At 41.6% G+C, this 20,381-nt stretch overlaps 1 protein-coding gene across 1 annotated transcript in view; it reads right to left on the minus strand.

Annotated features, from left to right (window-relative positions):
* MID1 (midline 1) overlaps positions 1 to 19,297 on the minus strand; it is a 253,971-nt gene extending 234,674 nt beyond the window's left edge. Inside the window, exon 1 of the mRNA XM_063341466.1 lies at positions 19,199 to 19,297. The gene's annotated coding sequence lies outside the window, so the exon portion shown is untranslated. The remainder of the gene's footprint in view (positions 1 to 19,198) is intronic.
* Between the last annotated feature and the right edge of the window lie 1,084 nt (positions 19,298 to 20,381).

Below are 20,381 nucleotides of genomic sequence, written 5' to 3' on the forward strand. Positions count from 1 at the left end.
TTGCACATGCACAGCTTCTCTTTATACTCAGTGGAACTGAGGGCCAAGTCACACCCCCATTTAACTATTCTAAGATCTTATTCAAACATAATTCAAAGCATATTTTTCCTCTACAACTCTATAAACCATGAAAAGAATTGTCAAGTTTGGTTTTCAGGCTTTGACTGTCATTGACTTGACAGTGCTCAGAAAGAGTGCTCACAAGACAACTAATATTGCAACTCCAAAGAAAATGCTTTCGGACTCTCTCTCCTTGTTGTCTTTCTTATGGTTCCACTGCAAAAAGGCTAAACCCAAATATGCCTACTCAGCAACAAGTATTCCTCCTCAATCTGCTTACCTAGTTCTCATCCATAAAAGCTGTTACATTTAGCCCTCTTAAGTTGATTGATCTCGCTTAAACAATATAGATAGAACCAATATCTATCTACTTTTCAAAAATAATAGATAACAATTAGAAAGTGTAGGGTCCTGCACCTGGGAAGGAAGAATGCCAAACACCAGTATATGTTAGGGGCGGACATGCTGGCAAGCAGCTCTGAGGAGAAGGACCTGGGGGTCCTGGTAGACAGTAAATTATCCATGAGCCAGCAATGTGCCCTTGTCGCCAAGAAGGCCAATGGCATCCTGGGCTGCATAGGGAAGACTGTGGCCAGTAGGTCGAGGGAGGTCATTCTCCCCCTCTACTCTGCACTGGTGAGGCCACAACTGGAGTACTGTGTCCAGTTTTGGGCTCCCCAGTTCAAGAGGGACAGGGAACTACTGGAGCGAGTCCAGCATAGGGCAACCAAGATGATTATGGGACTGGAGCACCTCCCTTATGAGGAAAGGCTGAAAGAGCTGGGACTCTTTAGCCTGGAGAAGAGAAGGTTGAGGGGGGACCTGATTAATGTTTACAAGTATCTAAAGGGTGGGTTTAAGGAGGATGGAGCCAGGCTCTTTTCAATGGTTCCCAGCGACAGGACAAGGGGCAATGGGCACAAGCTAGAACATAGGAAGTTCCGTTCAAATACACGGAAAAACTTCTTTACGGTGAGGGTGACAGAGCACTGGAACAGGCTGCCCAGGGAGGTTGTGGAGTCCCCTTCTCTGGAGATTTTCAAGACCCGCCTGGATGCAGCCCTGAGGGATGTGGTTTAGGCAATCCTGCTCTAGCAGGGGAGTTGGACTAGATGATCTCTAGAGGTCCCTTCCAACTCTGAAGATTCCGTGATTCCGTGAAAGGGAGGAAGGGAGTCAGTAGTGCGTAAGCCAGGTTTGGACTTTAAGGAGTCCAAAGTTAGTTCAATAAATAGAAGAGACTATATCAGTCAGAAGGGACCTACAATGGTCATCTGGTCCAACTGCCTAAATCACTTTAAAATAAGCCTCTACAGGTGTTTTCCCTTTGTTTGCGACAGTCATCAAAATGCTTAGGAATGGAAAACAACTGCTAATACTAAAAGATCGTTCAGTTGGGCTCTACTTCAGCAGCTGGTTTCCCTCTCTTTCACCGTTGCATACACAAACCTGCAAATTCACGTTTGCTCACTTTTTTTTTTCTTTAAAGAGTGTAAATCAGGGAAGACTTGGATGCACTAAAACAATCACACAGAATCTTCTGAGGATGCGCAGCTCAATCCCGCAAAGCCTGGTTGTTGCGGGTTAAGTCCAGTAGGACGATAAGCACCACACAGCTGGTCAGTCACTCCTCTCTCACTACTCTCAGCGTGATGGGGGAAGAAGAAAGAAAGAATAAGAAACAAGAAAACTTGAGGGTCAAGATAAAAAAACAAAATTAAATAATTGTTTAGTAAGTGAGTGATAAGTGGAAGAAAAGGAAAGAAAACAAAACAAATGATGTGAATGCAATCACTCACCACCTCCCATGAGTAGATCAATGCCCAGCCAGCTTCAGAGCAAAATATGGCTAATTCCCTAAAGGCCCCTCCTTTTTCATTTTATTGCTCAGCATGGCATTAATTGGTATGGAATGTCTCTTTGGTTAGGTCAGGTCAACTGCCCAGTTATGTCCCCCCACCCTCAATCTATTCACTGGGGTGGCAGAGGGAGAAACAGAGAAGACCTTGATGCTGTACAAACACTACTCAGCAAAAGCTAGAATATTAGTGTGTTATCACTTCGATTTCAGCCAAAATTCTAAAACACAGCACCACATGAGCTGCTATGAAAAAAACTTACTCTATCCCAGCCAGGCCCAGTGCAAAGGTATAATTACTGTGATCAAACCCAGGTTATATTCAGAAGGAAAGGAACAAAGAAGAATGTCTCCTAAGGCATAACAAACACTGGCAGGCAGCTGGGCTGTTATGTTTTTTAGGTTTTTTGGCAGTGAACTGTAGCTTTCTCTGTGAATTCAGAGGGACCAAGGCATCTAACCGACTTTACAAAAGTTCGGCTTGGCTACACCATTCCCCCAAGGTTTTAAAGGCAACCTGAGCTCACGTGTCTTTCTAGAGCCATGGCGCACATCACAAAGAACTCAAAGAGGGCTTAGTCTGACACAACTTTTCTTAGTTGTGAGAAGACTTGGTAAGACATATGCCTGCACATTTGGGATGTAATTTTATGACTTTGTAACAGCCACAGCCCATTCACAGTAGTAGTAGGCAGCGCACTTGTAGCACTAACAGCACTAAAGACTCCAATCTTTTCCCTGCCAACGTCAGGACAAAAATCTGCATGTGTTCACACAATTCACTTGTGAGGCAAGTTTGGAATTAAAGATTGGCTTGAGCTTAAATGTGACAGACTTTCTAGCCATAGTTACTCATATTCAACATAGCTGACACATAGAGGACATTTACTCAGTGTCTGCTAGCATCTCTGGGATTGCTGTCTAGCAAGAAGGATTAAGGAGAGTAAGCCAAACTGCTGCTTCATAGAGAAGCAGCTATAATTGTAGGACTGCTGGCAAATTTCTCATCTAAAGTCTAAAAAAATGTGTTAATATGAGATAATCTGGAGCCATGTTTCCTTACTAACTGGTCAAGGGAAAAGTGGTTGTCACTTATCGTTCTCTTCTCCTGTAGAAGACCCTTCCCTACAAACCTTTCCCCTTCTAACCAACAGCTACATCAGACCTGATCACTTACCTTGGAGAACACACACATAGAGCACTCTTTTGCCCATCCTACTGCCAGGACTGATACTTTTCTCCTTTGATGAAGCATTTCCTAGCTGAATCCAACAGTGGAGACAGATTAAACATTTCAGCTGCTACCACCACAGTTATGGTGAGGAACAGATACTTCATACAAGGGAGTTAGAGATTATCCTATCAGGCAAAAGGGACAGAGAATACTGAAGATCCGGAAGTTATGGGCTTAAAAATACAGGCCAGAAGTGCGAAGGAGCAGGGATATAATCCAACTAATAAATCCTTGCAAGGAGATGGAGTAGGGTTTTCCCCACATGGGTTCACAGGAGTTGCTACCCACAGCAGCATTTCTGGGGGAGGCTTGAATTGAAATACTTTTCAGCACATCAAGGAACAAATTTCTGCTGAGAATAACATCATGGATTGGGGAAGTTAGTCTATCACTAAAGAGGAAAAAGAAAAAAACCAAACCAACAACCTCTTGTGACATATTTGCCTTTTATAAATCATAAAATATTTATTCCCTGAGATTACAGACATGTTGATCCGAAGTGTTAAGTGACCTTACCCATCTTGCTTAGATGGCTAATAAGTTACAGACAAATTCTCGGAGTGCCAGAGGAAAGAAAGGTTACCTTTAAATTTGTTACTTTGTTGGCACTCACAATTCCTGTCTCCACAAATATTCCTAGGGGGCAGCGGGGGAGTCTTAACAGACTCCTATAAGAGGCAGCGAGCCAAACTGTAGTTATTCTAAAGAATGCATCAGTTGTCTGAAATTTTGCACCCTAGTACAGATCCTGTTTGTCTGAAAAGGATCCAGGCCGTGTAAAAACGGTCTGCTGGAGAGAGTCCAGAGTTTTACAGACTAAAAGCATATAACTTTACAACATTCCACTTCAAATCTTGCATGAAAATGCTGGTTAGCAAACTGTGATAGGTAAAGGGAGGGGAATAGCTTTTAACATTGTCAAAATATTTTGGGGCCAATCTCAGAAGAACTGTGGGAAGAGCAAAAGGAAAAGGTAGCATCTGTAAAATATTTCATACTCCACTCTTTCTGCATCCTTACAGAGATACTTCACTCACTGCTACACTTACAGGGAGGTATTACTGACATTTTCAGTTTACAAGGTATAGGCTCCTTGCCATCTGTTCAAAATTCAGCTGAAAAAATCATCTAGCTACCAGTATGGTCTATTAAGCCATTCTACAAAACCCTTCACTGGTTTTCTGATGCACTGAGAATCAAATATGAAGCTTCAGTCCCAAGAATATTTTCTTACATGTTTAGTTTTATTGCCCTGAGCAGACCTACTAACTTACATGGACTACAGTATGTAGTAAAGTTAAGCAAGTGTGTAAGTGTTTGCAGGTTCAGGGCCTTAGATCCCTGTTCTGGTCCACATGACCTAACATAGCAAGTAATATCTACAATAAATATGATTCCTTCTACTTCCATTTGTCCCGTTTCCCATGGGAATGATGGTTCGGTTCTTTTTCAAACTCTACGCAAATCTGCTATGCTTTCATTAACCCTTTTTAATTGTTTAAGTGTTGAAAATTTGTGTGTGAGATGTGTAATTTATTTGCACCATTTAATTAAATCTTATGTCATTTAATGCTGTAGAGCTGGCCAGTGAGATGAATTCACCACAGGTAGTTTATGTAGCCAGTACAGGCATGCTTATTCCAGGGAGCGACATACTGTTTTTCTCAGTGCGACCATACCTGCAAGCAGTTGAAAAACACCAGGTAAAGCTGTTAGATTCAAGGATCCTTGTTTCTAATGGGCTGCAAAACAAACAGGCTTTCAGCAAAGAGTGATCGTGTTTCTGGGAAAGGGGTATCAAAGGCTGAGCAAGAAGGACATCTGCAGCAGTGGGGACAAATGCTCAGGCACCTGGACAAGCAGACAGGCTGACGAAGCTGTGGCTGAATCAGGATATCCATCCTCTTCAGAAGAGAGGCCTCGCAGGAGGCTTAGTTGCCCTGTTATTAACCCAGTGGCATTTGAATGGTGCATCACAGGAGTGAACCATTGGGGGTTGGACTAGATGACCTTTAAAGGTCCCTTCCAACCCAACACATTCTATGATTCTATGAAGCTGGTAACTCACATGGTTAAATGCTCCCACACTAAAAGCCATTTGAACCTGTTTCCAAGAACAGACAGCGTTGTTTAAGAAGCTGCCAGCTGCACCGGTCTGACATAAAACAAGGTCCCTTCAACTTCCCTTATAGAGCAGTCACTGCAGAAGCAGAACCATTTTCCTTATAGGACCATACTTGCCTGCTTCATCATGTGGTAATCCCAACAGACTAGGTTTTTTAAAAGTTACTACAAAGGAAGCAAGCACAGAAAGAAATACTATGGAAATAAGTTACTTTATATAGGCAAAGTTAGAACTAGGCAAAAAAAAAGTTTTCATTTTAGAAATGCTTCAGTGCTTCATTCTACACCTAAACGAGTTTATGGTAGTCTGAAACAGCAAAGACAACAGAAAGGAAGACAGTCATTTCAGACTATCATAAAATGCCTACAACACTCACCCATGGCGTGTGCTCCGAGCCGTTCTGAAAAAAGAAATAAAACTGTTATTGTACAAAATGGTACACTAGGAGCTACTGGGAGCAGCCCAAAGCAGCCAGGATCTGGGTCACCCATCCAAGACATGACAGATTCAGGGTTAAGATCCCATTCTGTCAACAACCTGACGTGACTCTGCGAGAGCCTGTATCTGCACTTTTGAAGCTAGCTTCTACATTTCTCCTCCACGTCCCCCATTTTACTGGCAACTCTTAAGACCGAAGAGCCTTTTTATAATGGAAGTGTAGTCAAAATTAATCAGTCCTGCAAAAAAAGAGTGTTTTGACCAACTCATATTTCCATCAAAAACAATTAATGAAAAAATTCATAAATAAAACATCAACCAGAAATATCTAAATAACTCATTTTCCTTTGCTACTTAAGTATAATTAAGCTACTTTCAGAATACCACACTGAGTGCCATGCTCATAGGTATTAGCCAAGATTTGCCTGTACCACATGCAGAGGTATGCTGCACATCTTAAAGGCAGCTTCAGCAAACGTGAAACGTGGCTATTTGCATTTCTGAGTAAGTGGCTGAGGTGTTCTTTACACATGAGCTACGAAGTCCACAGCGGCTTCTAATGTCACCCCGTGAAACAGAAAAAAGGCGACAGACATGGGTCTCTCTTCCTCAGAACCCAGACTGGTGATCTAACTGGTGGGATATTTGCTGTTTCAGAGTTTGTTACTTCTTGTGCTTTGTACAGAGGCTACAGCCTTATTTAAACTGGCACACACTTCTCTTGAACCTTCAGTGCGTACATATTTCCAAATAAAAAACCTGCTCAAACAGAAAATTCTCTAATAACGGGGACTGAGGAAGTTGTTCTGCTCTGAATCCTGTAAATTTGGCGCATCCTGATGCTTCTGAGACAGCACTTTCTGGCTTGCACAACTGTCAAAATGCAAGTCAGAACTGAGACACAGGAACTCCACTATGTCATCACGTCCACACTGCCGCTCTTCTCAGATCTGCTTTCTGAAGAGCCTTCAAACACTTTGTACAGTTCATTTGCCAACAGTTTAGTACACAGTGCTTCACCACTTCCCTTGGAAGACTCTTCCACATGAATGTTACTCATAAACCAAAGAGGAATTTATAATTGGATGCAGATCTCCTCCAAAAATTGTCACACACCATATATTAATTTCTGTATGTTGATCAGTGCAGTTTGAGTGCTTCTGTAATACTCATTCAACATCCTTTGTTACACACGCTGGGATGAAACGCTGTAAACCATTCCTCCTCTTTGTGCCTTTGAAATTTTTTCAGGCAGTTGTATTCCTTATAGCCACCATTTTGAATGTGAGGCAGATAAACACTGCACTGCAAAAGCCACACCATACTGAAAAAGGAAGTCTTGATTCTATTGTTTCAGTTTATTAGCTTGCAACTCAATTTCAGAGCAACATATATGGTGAAGAATATCTCTTGAACCAGAAAGAGATGTTTTGTCTTTTTTTGTGGGAAGACAGAAGAATGAATGATCTTGCGTTCTGCAAGACGCATGAACAGTGGGGTTCAGCACAACAGTATTTGTTACCTGAAGAGTCAGAAGGAAAGTGTATTTATGATTGCAACTGTTTATTTGATTGGAACTATACCAATCTTATGTAAGGGGGGGGGAAAAGGAAACATGATTTAGAAAAAAAATGACATCCTTAACATTAAATCCCCTGTCATTTAAGTCTCCTGCACCTGGGATGTCTTCCTTTAAAAGTAAAGCCATAAGTCACTTTGGAGAGAGGCCAACTGTCTGGAATCCTTTGTCCAAAACCAAGTGTGGGCTTCTTAACAAGGCATGACATAAAAAGTCAAGACCCTTTCTCTTTTTGCAGTATCTTAAAAGCCTCTTTCTCCCTACAGTTTCACAAAAACATAAAAGAAACTAAATCAGTGCAATTGAGAAGAGAGAAGTCATGCTTCAGGCATAAATGCTCAAACACAGCCTACAGTGGAAACAGCACATGAACAAGCAACTTCTGCCTATCTGAGAGCATAAGAAAGCAGTCACAGGTATTAAAAAGTCAACAAAGGAAACAATAAAAAAAACTGCCCCCAGCTCTTAAATGTATTTGTTACTGTTGGTGATTTTTGATAACGTGTAGAGACATTTCATTGTGTACTTGCAACTTTTAAAAATGAGGACCATTTCACTTCCCATGGACTAACTTATTAATTCATGTGTTCAGAGCCTTGAAACCTTGTGGTCCCATGAACGCAGGGCTCTCTGCTTCCAATAGTTCATAACTTATCCATTTCATCCATAGAACTGCAGGCAGAATAATATCACTGCTTTGAAAATGCTGATCATTCAGAGAAAGGAAGCCATAGCCACGCCTGATGTATCACCACAAAGAATACTCCAAGGGAATTACACCACATGATTTCATGGGCACCAAAGAAAAAGCCTTGAGAACAGTCTCTCCTGGGTGGGAAAGCGTAACACCATCACCTTCCTAGCACTGCATTCAACAGATACAACCCAGTTCACCCTATACAAAAGAACAGACCGGCTTGAACATGAGACCGAGGAATCAGCTGTAAGTGATAAAACTGACTTCAGAGCCTGGCCATACCAAACTATTACAGTAAAAGACTGATTAATTTGGATTAACTTTGTTTTTTAAAAGTGTGAGGTAACCATAAATTTGATTCAGTGCTTGTACAAACATCTCAGTACCTAGCTGCTGTCTCCACCTATTCGTAATTCAGGAGGCCCAAATGAATGCCAAGTGCCAGGAGCCTACAGAGGTGCCTAACTTCACATGGAGTTTTTAAGGCTATCAAAAGCCTATTTTGATTTAGTCTTAGTTCTCACCCTCTGTCTTATCTCCCAGGCATTTGCGACCTCCACGTGGGAGGAAAAAGTCCTTGATCCAGTGCTTTAGGATTTTTTTTTTTTGGTCAACATCTGCATAATGTAAAACATATGAAGAATTACATTAGTAAGTCCCACAAGCCAGGGTATCTCCTTCCTTTGGTGACAGCTTTCACCAGATGACCACAAAGTCTGGATTCTTGCACCATCTTTCTCCCAGTGGCACAGACGCTACGGGAGGGAATAAAAAGTTTATGTTCACACAGATATGCCACCTTGTGGCTATAGCACTGCCTTTCTGGGAGATACTGAACACCAACTAGAGACCCCTTAGTCAGGGAAAGATCACCAGGATGCACCTTGCATTTCCTGGGCTAGTCTTATAAAAGGTAGACCAAAACAAAAGCATCTCTAGTTATGCTTAAAATACAGTAAGCTCTGCTCAGCTCCTGGGAGAACAGTTATTAGTAATTGCATTTGGAATAAATTCCCAAACAGATGACACTATCCACCAGCACTAAAGAAAGTGTCCCCCGAAGTCCAGAAGAGAGCAGCCCATCACCCCCTGTACTGTAGGTCTTGTTCTAAGGTACTGATTATGAAAGGCACAGCAGTCAAAGCTTAAGATCACACTTCACACACCTAGAAGTTGAGCAAAACCTAATTTATAACACACACATCTTTCTCAATCTAGTGTTTAATGACTTCAGTGGGGAAAAAAAATACTGAGCCCCAGCTCTTTAGAAATAACAGGTTGCCTTTTATTTAATAGTTGTACCATATTTGCATGTTACTGGACAAGAGATTCTTGTCACATGTTTCCTTAGATTTTTACTTTGACATCTACCTTCAGGATATAAAACCATGAAAAAACACTGGCATGGTCCTGATCTAGGAGAATTATTGAACCTTGCTAATCTTTCAAACAAGTTTTAGCTTTAGCTTGTCCAAGCATTTTAAAGAGGTTTTTCCTCTAGGCAAAATGTTAAAAGCTGTTTTTGAGTAGACACATGGCTATACAGTTGCCTACAATTACTGAATATTTTAGTAGCCTGGTTCAATTTAATTTTTGCAAAATATTTTTAGATGCAGAACTTCTAAACCTCAGAAATGAGAGTCAGATAGTGATGTTGCTTATGAATATAGAATGTAATATGCTTCTGTCCCAAAAGACAGTAATAGAAAGTCACAGTAATGATTGCAATCATAAAACAAGTATTTTGCAACAGTCACACATTGGTTGCCTGAGACAACGTTCCCTTCTTGTGTGCTCAGAATAAGGACTGGATTAAGTCAGAGACCACTGTGGAAGACAATAGCTTTCCAACAGGAATGAGCAGAATGTGTTATGGGATCCCTCTAGCAAGATGGAGTCCCCAGTCATCAACCACATGGCCTTAGCCAGAAAGCTGTGAAATTCACAGTCGCTGTCTCACCACTTAGGCTGAAAAGCAGCTTGGAGGAACAGCCCTCTGACTGGTAAGGAGGGAAGCATATTCAGGCCCTGCCATTGAGAGAGAACTTTGAACAGCATGACAGAAAGCAGCTTGTTCTGCTAACAAATATCCCCGCTGCAACCCCTTTGCACCCTCCCTATTAGATAGAGCAAAGCAACCTACTCACACACAAGTGAATAGATGGACAGGTTCAAGCGGATGCTTGTGACAGCAAAAGGTTTTCTGCTAATACAAATATCCACCCGTCTTTTAAAATTGATAATATGAACTAATTTTAGGAAGGTCAGCAGTTCAGTGTTTGCCGTTTTATGACCTAGGCACTAACAATTAAGTCACCCATCATTTGGCAATTCAGTTTACCCAATCTCATGAAATAACTGACCTCAGAAATGCTGACTCATGAGAATGAGGTTATGGGAAGTATCAAGCAGAAGAAGTTAATCACACTTCCATTTCCCCACTGTTCTTTTTCTATATTTACATTCTCCTTCTCTTGGACCATTGGCTTTAATTTGGGACCTAATGGATCGAATGCTATGCCTTGTATTCTCATAGTGAGCTTAATGGATACAGCGCTATGCTGTACAGCATTGATCGACAGCAATCAATGACTCAGCACTGCTACGTAACCATGGGAGTTTACTAATTTGTTGCCCATAGCACATCAATAACACATTTTACACAACAAAGCAAACACTACACTTTGGTCTCCAAGGAGAGCCTTATCATGTGACTCTTCAATCTATCTTCTACTTAGAAACAGCGCTTGGGAGAACAATCTCCTCTCCTGCATTAACACAATGGGGTTTTAACTTCCCCACATTTATTTGCAGTAGTTACATTCTTGCTTGCTTTATATCTACAGAGATGTTTCCCTGATTTTTATTACTACGTCACATAATCTATACAATTAGAGGAAAAGGTACACATTTTGTAGAATTAATGGCAATAGTTTCACACGTGTAACTTTTCCCACTTATTTTCGCCATGATTTTATTAGGTTTTGTGTTCATTCACGTCAAATCTGTATTTGTTGTTACTAAATGCTAACGTTAAAATGGGAGACTTGGCTATAACTCTTGAGACTCTTAACCAGGTAGAAGCTAAAAGAAAAGTAGCCAAAGTTCCCAAATTTCCAAGCAGTGAGTCTTTAGTATGAGAATGAGTGAAGAGTGCAGCAGAATGCTCTACTCTCTTGTGCACTGTAGACATCTTACCAGTCTGAGGCTGAGCCTGTTCTTCTCCACAGATACAGGCCACCTGTCAGGCACCAGAGAGTCTCACCCAGATGATCTACCAGCACCTAGTATGGGAGCTGGGGGCATGAGGTGGAGATAAAGGGCAGATGCAGGCCCAACTTTGGCACTGCTACGGCACTGGGACATGGGCTCTCAAATTGGGAAACGTTTCCAGATTCCATGCTAGGGACACAGCCAAAGTCTCACAAAGCAATCACAGAAATGTAGGTCTGAGAGGGTCTATTTGGGGTCATTTCCCTGCTGCCAGGGAGGATCAACTGTACCCAGATCATGCAAAACAGGTATTTGCTCAGTCTGTGAAAAACCTCCGAAGGCAGATCTGACAGTTTCTTTGGGTAGCCCACTCCAGTGCCTAAATACCATTGTAATTGTAAAATTCTTACTAAAATCTAACAAATGCTACAAATTGCCTTTTGTTCCACCCTCAGCGGATATGAAGAACAATTAATTGCTGTCATGTTTATAACCACGTCTGTGTATTACAGCACAGTTTATTCTCTTTTCTAGACAGTAATTCACCAAGCTGAGTTTAGGCAAGTAGCACTTTGATAGCAAAACCAATGAGTTGCCCAGCTGTAGCAGCCATCCCCAGCTCGGGCTGGTTCCCAGGCACACGCTTCCAGCTTCGCCTTTTGCTCTCCTATGAAGGCAGCAGGGAGAGCTCAGCTTCTCCTTGGTCCTCTGGGTGAAGGCAGCAGCTGGACAGAATATTAGTTCATAAAAGTCCTTGTACAGGACACTCTGGGAATCCAGGTTTTCAATAAACTCAGGTCCTGCAATCTATTTCATGTTTTCTTGTTTGCTTTCCATTAGTCTTTCTCCAGTTTGTTTGTATATTTCTTAAAGTATCATGTATAAAACCGAATGAAGAACTCAGGCTGGGGGCTTATCACGGTGGAACAGGGCAAAGTAATTACCTCTCATCCCCTCGCGTACAATACCTTCAGTAATGAGTCCCAGAACGACTTTTGCATTTTAACATTTTGTCACATCAGTGACTCGCGTTCGTTTTCTAATTTGCAGTAGCCCACAGATTCTCCTGCTGGCTGAATTATTCCCCATTTTCCATAGATAAATTATATTTTCCTCCCTGACTGTAGGGACTCGTGCTTCTTTTGGTTCACTTATATCTTCCTGATTTCAGGCCAGCTTGCCAGCTAGTCAAACTACTTTCAAATTTAGTTCTACTCACCCAGCCTGGGTGATGTACTGGAAACTTGGCAGATGATACAAAACTTCATGAAAAGTTTAATTGATGGAGTCGGTAAGCCCTTTCTAGAGAGAGCTTTGTATTTTAACTTTTATTGTATTACAGCAATTCTTCATACCCCAAAACTTTAAAGTGTTTGTGGGTGAGTAAGGGCCTGTTCAGCTGATGGTTCTGCTCGACTGTAATCTTCCATTTTCTCCTCATGTGTTGTTTCGTTAGTTCTCATGTGACATAGACAAAATGTTCAAATTGAAGTCTTCATGGAACAGAAACATACAAACTAAAACCTTCAAGGCACATTAGGTTAACCTCCAAAATTAAAATGCAAGCTAACAACTGTAAGTCATTTCACTGAGTTTATTTTCATTACTCTAAACCAAAACAATCCTGTTGTGCATTCCAGCAATGTGAAATGGTAGACATTAGAACCAAGATGTTAGGTCTCCGAAACATCAGTGCACCTACAGGGTATTGCTGTTAATCAGATCAACATCTAAACTTATTTCAAAATCCAGGTAACTTTCCCATTCAGGAGAGCACTGTGGGCTATATACCGTGATATCCAAATGTATCTTTTTTTTTTTCCCTCATAAGTGTTTCTTCCAGTTCATGCCATGAATACAGTGACATTCTAGAATGAAGGATATAGAGATTTCATCATTTTGTTTTCTAACATCAAGTGCACTCTGTTCCCATCATCCTTGTCTGACATACGGATGCACGCCAGTTTCATTGCAATCTTTTCTTCTGTACTGACATCTATATGAGCCCCTTCAAGCAGTTAAAAAGCCCACTAAAATATGACATATTGGTGACTCCAGACAGGAATTTGTCAGTTTTCTCTTCTGTATGTGTCATACACGTCATGTCTTAGGCCATACATTTTACTGACACAATTTAAGGTTTATTTGGTAAACGAATCATACATGCCGGTTGAGTCCGGTGATTTACATGATGTAAAAGCAGAACATCTTAAGCAACACATGTGCAATAAAAGCAAACAGATGTTTGCAGTCTAAGCACTGTGCTAATGGTGCTGCTATGGCACCGTATCAAAGGCAAAACGCAACGTAGCCAGAATTGCCAACCGGAGTGTTAAGCACAGCTGCGTAACTTTGAACCCACAGCCGATGGGGTATCCCAAACCACCCTGGGGCACGATGCCATACTTCAGGTAAGAATTCATAATTAACTGCTAATGCCAAAACTCCTCAGCTAAGATGGGGTGGAATTTCTCGTGAAGGAAACAAAGGTATGAGCAGTAGTAAGACTACTGCTTATTTTGCAGAATTAACATAGCAGGAACACTACCCTTGTTTGGTACATAGTGAAACTAAACGTGTTCCCAAAATTCCACCTCAGGAGGCCTGATCTGAGGTTTTATATGGAATTTTCCAGGCTAGGCAGCTACAAAACAGAAGCATTAGAAATTCAGCAGCGGGAGCACATGCATCACTGGAGCAGCATGGCAGACAAGCTGGGGCACTTCCAAGCCGATACCCTGAGCACTCTGTAGTCCAGTGCGTTACCAACAAGAGCGCTCTCAGCCTGTCGGCATGACTGGAACTATGCACGAGGTGTCAAAAACGTCATTTCGTTCATACCACTGAACGTCACCAATTCCTAAATGAAGCCAAACTTAGCCTAATGAAATCTAACAAAAGTAACTTTTTTTTTAATGCCATCTCCCTAAACCTGACATCCAGAGGACTAATATCAAAATGACCATTAAGTGAACCTATCAAAGGAAAAATAAGAAGTGCAACTTAACACCCACCCCTCAAAGGAGTTTTACAAAAACCTGTAAAAGGAAGATGTCAATTTGTTCAAGGAAAATCCTATAAGTGTAACTGATTTACCTAAAGGAAAATACCAGTTGTTTCAGCCTCTGTGCACACAATCACAGGAGAATAGTAACTTTTTAATTAAAAAGAAAGTCAGCAGAGAATTTAAGCACATATGAAACGGAACATGTGTTACAATCCCAGATATAGATACATTGGGAAACATGCAGCTGTTTACGTACAGACTTCCATCCTCAAGCAGGTTCTTAAATATCTTGCCAAACATATAGTACGTTTAACATGAAAAAAAATTAAAATACGGAACCACAAAAATTTTGCCAAAAAGCATTTATGCATTCCCTTAATTGCTTGCTACACCATCAAAAACTAGATTTAATATTAATACTTTTAATGAAAGAAAGAAAAAACCACCGAACCAGCAGGGAAATATATCCTAAGCAGCTGGTAAACTGAGATCCTAACACATGTTGCATATTTTCAATACCTTCCTGTATGACTCTCAAAGTGGTGTGTATTCCCAAACTCTGATAAATAGTTTTGAAATATAACTTGTAATTAACACAGAAACAGAAAAATTCTAATGATAAGCTTTCATAAATAAAATTACTTGCAAGATAACACCAAACTAGAGAGTTTTAGGGGCTTAATTTTCAGCCCAGTAGTTTTCTGAACTTTTCAGACTGGATAAAGTACAAGAAGATATGATAAAACTGCAGTTTCACATCTTCATCACCGACTTTTCACGCTTTGCGTTTCTCAACCCTTTTTAATTAAAATACTTGCCTTTTTTCCTGTCCTAAACAATTACCTTACACATTCACGAATAAATATACAGATGTAGTAGACTTTATTTTCTAATCCAGGACACAGTTGAATGCCCTCTGCTCTGAGAAAGGGCCTTCCTAAACTACTCCTCAGCTTCACACTGCCCAGCTTTTTGCCTCCTTCATTCGCATGGGTCTTAAGTGCATACGCTTACAGGAGCTGTAAGGCAATGCCAGGCTAGATACTTCTAGCGAGAAGCACAAGGTCTCATTTTTAGGTTGTGGCTGCAGACCGCGCTCCTCATAACTATATCCTCAAACCCAGCAGCGCAGAGCGGAGCCAAGCAGCTGGACTAGAAAGCACGGCTCAGATTTGGAATGATATTTTTAACTTTAAACTCCAGATATATTTACCCAAGGGTGGAGCAAGGAGGACACATAAGTTAAAAAAAAAAGAAAATTTAAAATAAAAAAATAATCAAGCAACACACACTTTCTGGGGATCACATGATCTCTGGATAGCAGCATTAGGCAGATGAACTGGGCAGACAGATTAAGATGCCTTTCCTGTAATTCCTTACCATTTGTCTTCAACTCAAAGCTTTAACTTCATGCAATACAGTGTAGTGCTCTTGCCCCACTCTCTGGACACCCATCGCCCTCTTGCATTATTCTTAGAATTCTTGCTTAGAGCTCTGCAACTGCAGATGGCAATTTTCAATTAGGCATGTGCTTCAGGGGAAATAAGGAATTTACCAAGGTCACTTAAGGGCAATGAAATCACACATGCCATATAAAATGCTTACACTACAAAATGATAGCATAATGGAATGGTAAAGCCTTTAACAAAACCCTAAAGGGAGCACGCAACTAATACAGCATGTTCTTTTATTATTTCAAGCTCTCCAGTTACACCTTTGAAAGCCCAGCCTTTTTCTTTTTTTTTTCCCCCAGAACAAGTGAAGAGATATCAGAAAAAACACCATGATGTGCCCAACTGCCTCTTGACAGTGTGTAAGAGCACTCAGCTTCAAATTATATGCAAATCAGAAAATTAAAGCAAGTATGAGGCGATGGCTGTAAGTCAAGCAAACATACAAAAAGCTTTGTCTGTAGGATGAACGGGTTACTAAATGGGAAAAGCACGGAAGACATTTCGTATGTTCTTTCACTTCTAAACAAAAATTTTATGATACTATATGCTAACTGCATCAAGCCCTCTTTGTTTTAAAAGTGACAAACGAGCAACAGTTGTCATGAATTTAACCCATTAGTAATGCAACAGCAAGGCAAAAGATAGTGTTGGTTCCAGCAATCAAAGCTTTTGTCATACTTGTAAATAATTTGGTGCTTCTCATCTCTGACAAACAAACCAAAAATTAAATTCAGACAAGCATTAAACTCCAGACCGTCAAATTCAAGTATTTCTGTTTCACTTCAGTCTTGTCTCAGTTACACAACTAAAGATGGTACCACAGGCGTATGCACAGGCTTGCTGCGCTCAGTGCCTTTGCCTGGGTTCAGCACACTCATTTCCAAAATATACAATCCAACACAACACCGTTACTGCACCCTGAACACAGCTCTGTTAGTGAAATTGATGAAAGAATTCTTGAATGAATGAAAAATTAATCTTTAAACAGAGTCACAATGAATACTAGCTCTTTTTTAATCGGTGAATGAGAGACGTCACCTATTAACACGGGCTGGAGACCAGCGCGTAGGGTAGGAGGCTGCTTTGCAGGAGCTCAGGAAGGAGACGGGTCACTGTATAACTCAGCCATAGCTACTGGATTTTCTTGGGATTTCAGATAATACACAAGGTCTACCCCGTACTTTAAATTGCTTTGTCCAGTTTGCAATTATTTTCTCACTGAAAACAAGGATAAAATTTCCTTATCTGCCAGCCACATATCCTGGTCAGAAAAGAATTAGCTTTTTGTGCATCCAGGCCAATGGAAACTCATGCAACACCACAGACACAGCACGAAGCTGAGGTAATAAAAACCCAGGGCAGAGGCAGGTCCCACCGCGACGCTGCACTCTCTGCAGCCACACCATTACAGGTGCTGTGGGTGGCAGAGGAGGGCGCAAGGCACATACTGTGGCTGAAAGGGATGAGACCTCACACAGCCCCCCGTCTCCCTGGAAGAGTCACAGCCACAGAGCTCACCCAGGGGCAGGCTGCAGCCAGGACCAGCCCTGCACTAGCCTGGCCACGCAGATGGCTGCTCGCATCCTCATGTCAACACAGAATATACCGTGCAGGCTTCAAACCAGGTTTCTACCTTGCTTCGGACTGGGAAATCAAAAAGACCATTAATAAGCACGGCATAGCTAGATACTAAACTGATGGGGGCAATGGAATGTACAAGACAGACTCAAAAAAAGGTGATTTAAAAGCATGTTTCCCTGGAGTCTTCTGCCCTTTAAATTCACACTTTGATTACCAACACTGCTGCTAAAAGTCTTTCTTCTGTGCTCCTACTCAAGTCACAGTAATAAAGGTTATCTGCAAAACCACCAGGATGAGAAGCAAGACAAGTGAAACATATGGTTCTGGTCCACCAGTCCTACTTTCTTTGCTGTGGTGACTTCCACCAAGACTAAAGATGTTTCATGACAAGGAACCCGTTAGCTTCAACACTGAAGCAGTGTTTGGGAACTTGCTATCTACTTTCTTTGCAATGTTGGTCCTCCTATAAAATTCTCTATTGAGACTCCTACACCTATTCTGTGTCATTCCCATTAATCCCTCACTAAACATTCAAAGTCAGGAGTTTAGAAGTGTCTTGCATAGAAATGAATGAGAATCTGTATCAACACAAGTGCATTTTAATTCTGACAGTTCCTTATTCCGAATTAATTTTAACCAGGTAATGTCATATTACAAATTTCAAGCAGACATTCATTCATAGAAATTAGAAGTATTTAGAAGGAAGGGGGTTTTCAAATAATAATCATCTTCATTGTAAGCTTCTAAACACTTAGACACAGGAATGTAGTCTACTTTCCCACTTTGACTCCTAGGAAAGATGTAGCCACAACTCCCATAACTAGTGCATTCACACGCATGAGCACACATAAATGTAATTAACTATGAAAATGAGTAAAAAGCAGTCATATGACTATCAGTTGATAAGATCAGAAAAGCAAAGGCATTCTGAAAATGAACTTCACCTGTTTCTGACTAGTTCTCTGCACTGCATTTTTTTCTTAGAAGGTACTCAGAGAAACCAGCCAAAAGTACTTTTCCATTCCTATCTTTTACACCATAACTGCATAAAACTTGAATGAACTTCCACAATTGTCACGCTAATACTGAACAGTAACTGTCCCAAAGGTCTGTACAGCAGTATTCTTCCAACTAGAAAGCTGTTCGAATTAAGTTTCCAACTTTATTTTTCATTATGACCAAAGTCTTCAAGGAAAAATCTCTCTCTCTGAGGGTTTTACCCAGAGCCTGTTGTAAAGGTTATCAGAATATGCAGCTACTTCCTAAGAAACACATATACTTGTTTTGAACTGGGGTAATCCCTATTGTAGAAGAACAAGTTTTGCTTACGTTGCCTAGAACAGTACCTGCAGCTTGTTTTTTTTAACTCACTGAAAAAAAACTGTATTACCAGAGGAACTCCCTGTATTCCAGCAAATACATTCCAGCTACGCTGACTGAGCTGCATTCATACACATCAAAACAAAGTACCCCATAACCCTGGGAAAGCTAAAGGAGTACACCTTTTACAAAGTGTGCATTTTAAGGTAAAAAAAAAAAAACCAAACAACAAAAAAAAAACAACAATAAGGACTTCTTTTCCCAGATAGGTTAGGATCGTGGCATTGTGGGTTTGCAGAGCTTCAGCCAGCTAACCAAAGCATCTCAGCCTTATTTCCAGGCTCCGCTCACCCCTGCGTTCCATCAGGGCTAAGAAAAGTTTGAGAACCCCTCCCGTAAAATAGAAGGCGCATCCGAATTAGAAGCACGTGGGACGTCAGAGAAGTTAAGAGTAATTGTTCACGCAGATGCTGCCGCACACAAGCGGCACGACAAGGTTTTTTTTTTGCCCTGCCGCCCTCGTAAAACACGCGAGCCGTGTTAGGAGGGAACCGCAGTTGTTAACACCAAGTCCCGCTCCGAGCCTCTTCCCCGCTCTAACACCGCCACCCGCGAGGAGCCGCCTCACATACCTGCTTCTCCATTTTTCCCCCCCTTTGACAGTTTTTCTCCTCAAGTTGAAGAAGAGGAGGCGGAGGAGACACGGTCCTTCCCGTGCGGGCGCGGCGCTGCCTGTGGCGGCGGGGAGTCGCGGGGTTGGGGGGCGGGGGGGGCTGCGCTCTGTCCAGCCTCCGCGCGCTGCCGACGGACGGACAGACCGCCCCGGTGCGGGCTCGCTCCTCCGTCAGGCGGCCCGCAGCCCTGCTGAGCTCGTTTAAGTCTAACAGGTTTTCCTTATATAGGTAAACACCAATTGCATTCCTGGTGCGAGCGGCTAACTGGCGGTAAGCTCAACTCCCTTAACTCCACCGATACCAAACGGGACTGAGCGCCTGAAGTTTGCTCACCCAGCGCTGTGGAGCGGCTTCGGAGGGGAGAACGCTTTCCTTTCGGCGGTTTAGCACCTATGAAACGACTCCGTTACTTAAAGCTGTGATAATAACCGAGCACTCCATCAGCATGACGTTAAACTCGTGACATTTTTACAGAACAGCCTCCTTATCCTATATTTTACTCCCAGAAAAGTATGTATGTGCTCGCACATCTGATAGCATTAAAATAATTCCAACCCTATCAGAGTTTTCATATAAAGAATACCATATATCAAATGCTATGCAAAAAGGCTGGGAAACATTGATGGCAATGCCGGTATCAACGGAAAGAAGCAGCATAAGAAAAGTTTGGTTTACTCATTTCCAGTTCCTTTTCTATACAATGTAATAGTTAAACGTCTGGTGATAGATCTGGCTTTGTCAGAGAGGTGCGATTGCAGTGTATTAACAGACACGCCCCTATCTAAACAGAGTAAAACAGAGACAGAGGGAGTACCTAGAACAAGCATACGCTCTACTCTGCAGAGCAGTGACACGTGTATTTCACGTATTTCTTAATCCTCTTGCCTGCTCACTCCTCACTGACCCCCTTCTGCAACCACAACCTACATGTCTTGAAGAACTCCAGCAGGCAATTAATGAATTAATTACGGGGAAAAACATGTAATGTGTTTCTCTTTATTCTGTTCAGACAAGATTCACCCGTTAATTAGGGCCCTTCTACAAGGTAAACCCCTACCAATACGCAAGGGGGGATAGGCAGCAAAAAGCATGAGGAAAGAAAAAAAAAAAAAAGCGGGGAATAAAACAAATCATGGAGGAA

The sequence above is a fragment of the Chroicocephalus ridibundus genome, chromosome 1 (assembly GCF_963924245.1).
Source record: "Chroicocephalus ridibundus chromosome 1, bChrRid1.1, whole genome shotgun sequence".
Lineage (NCBI taxonomy): Eukaryota > Metazoa > Chordata > Aves > Charadriiformes > Laridae > Chroicocephalus > Chroicocephalus ridibundus.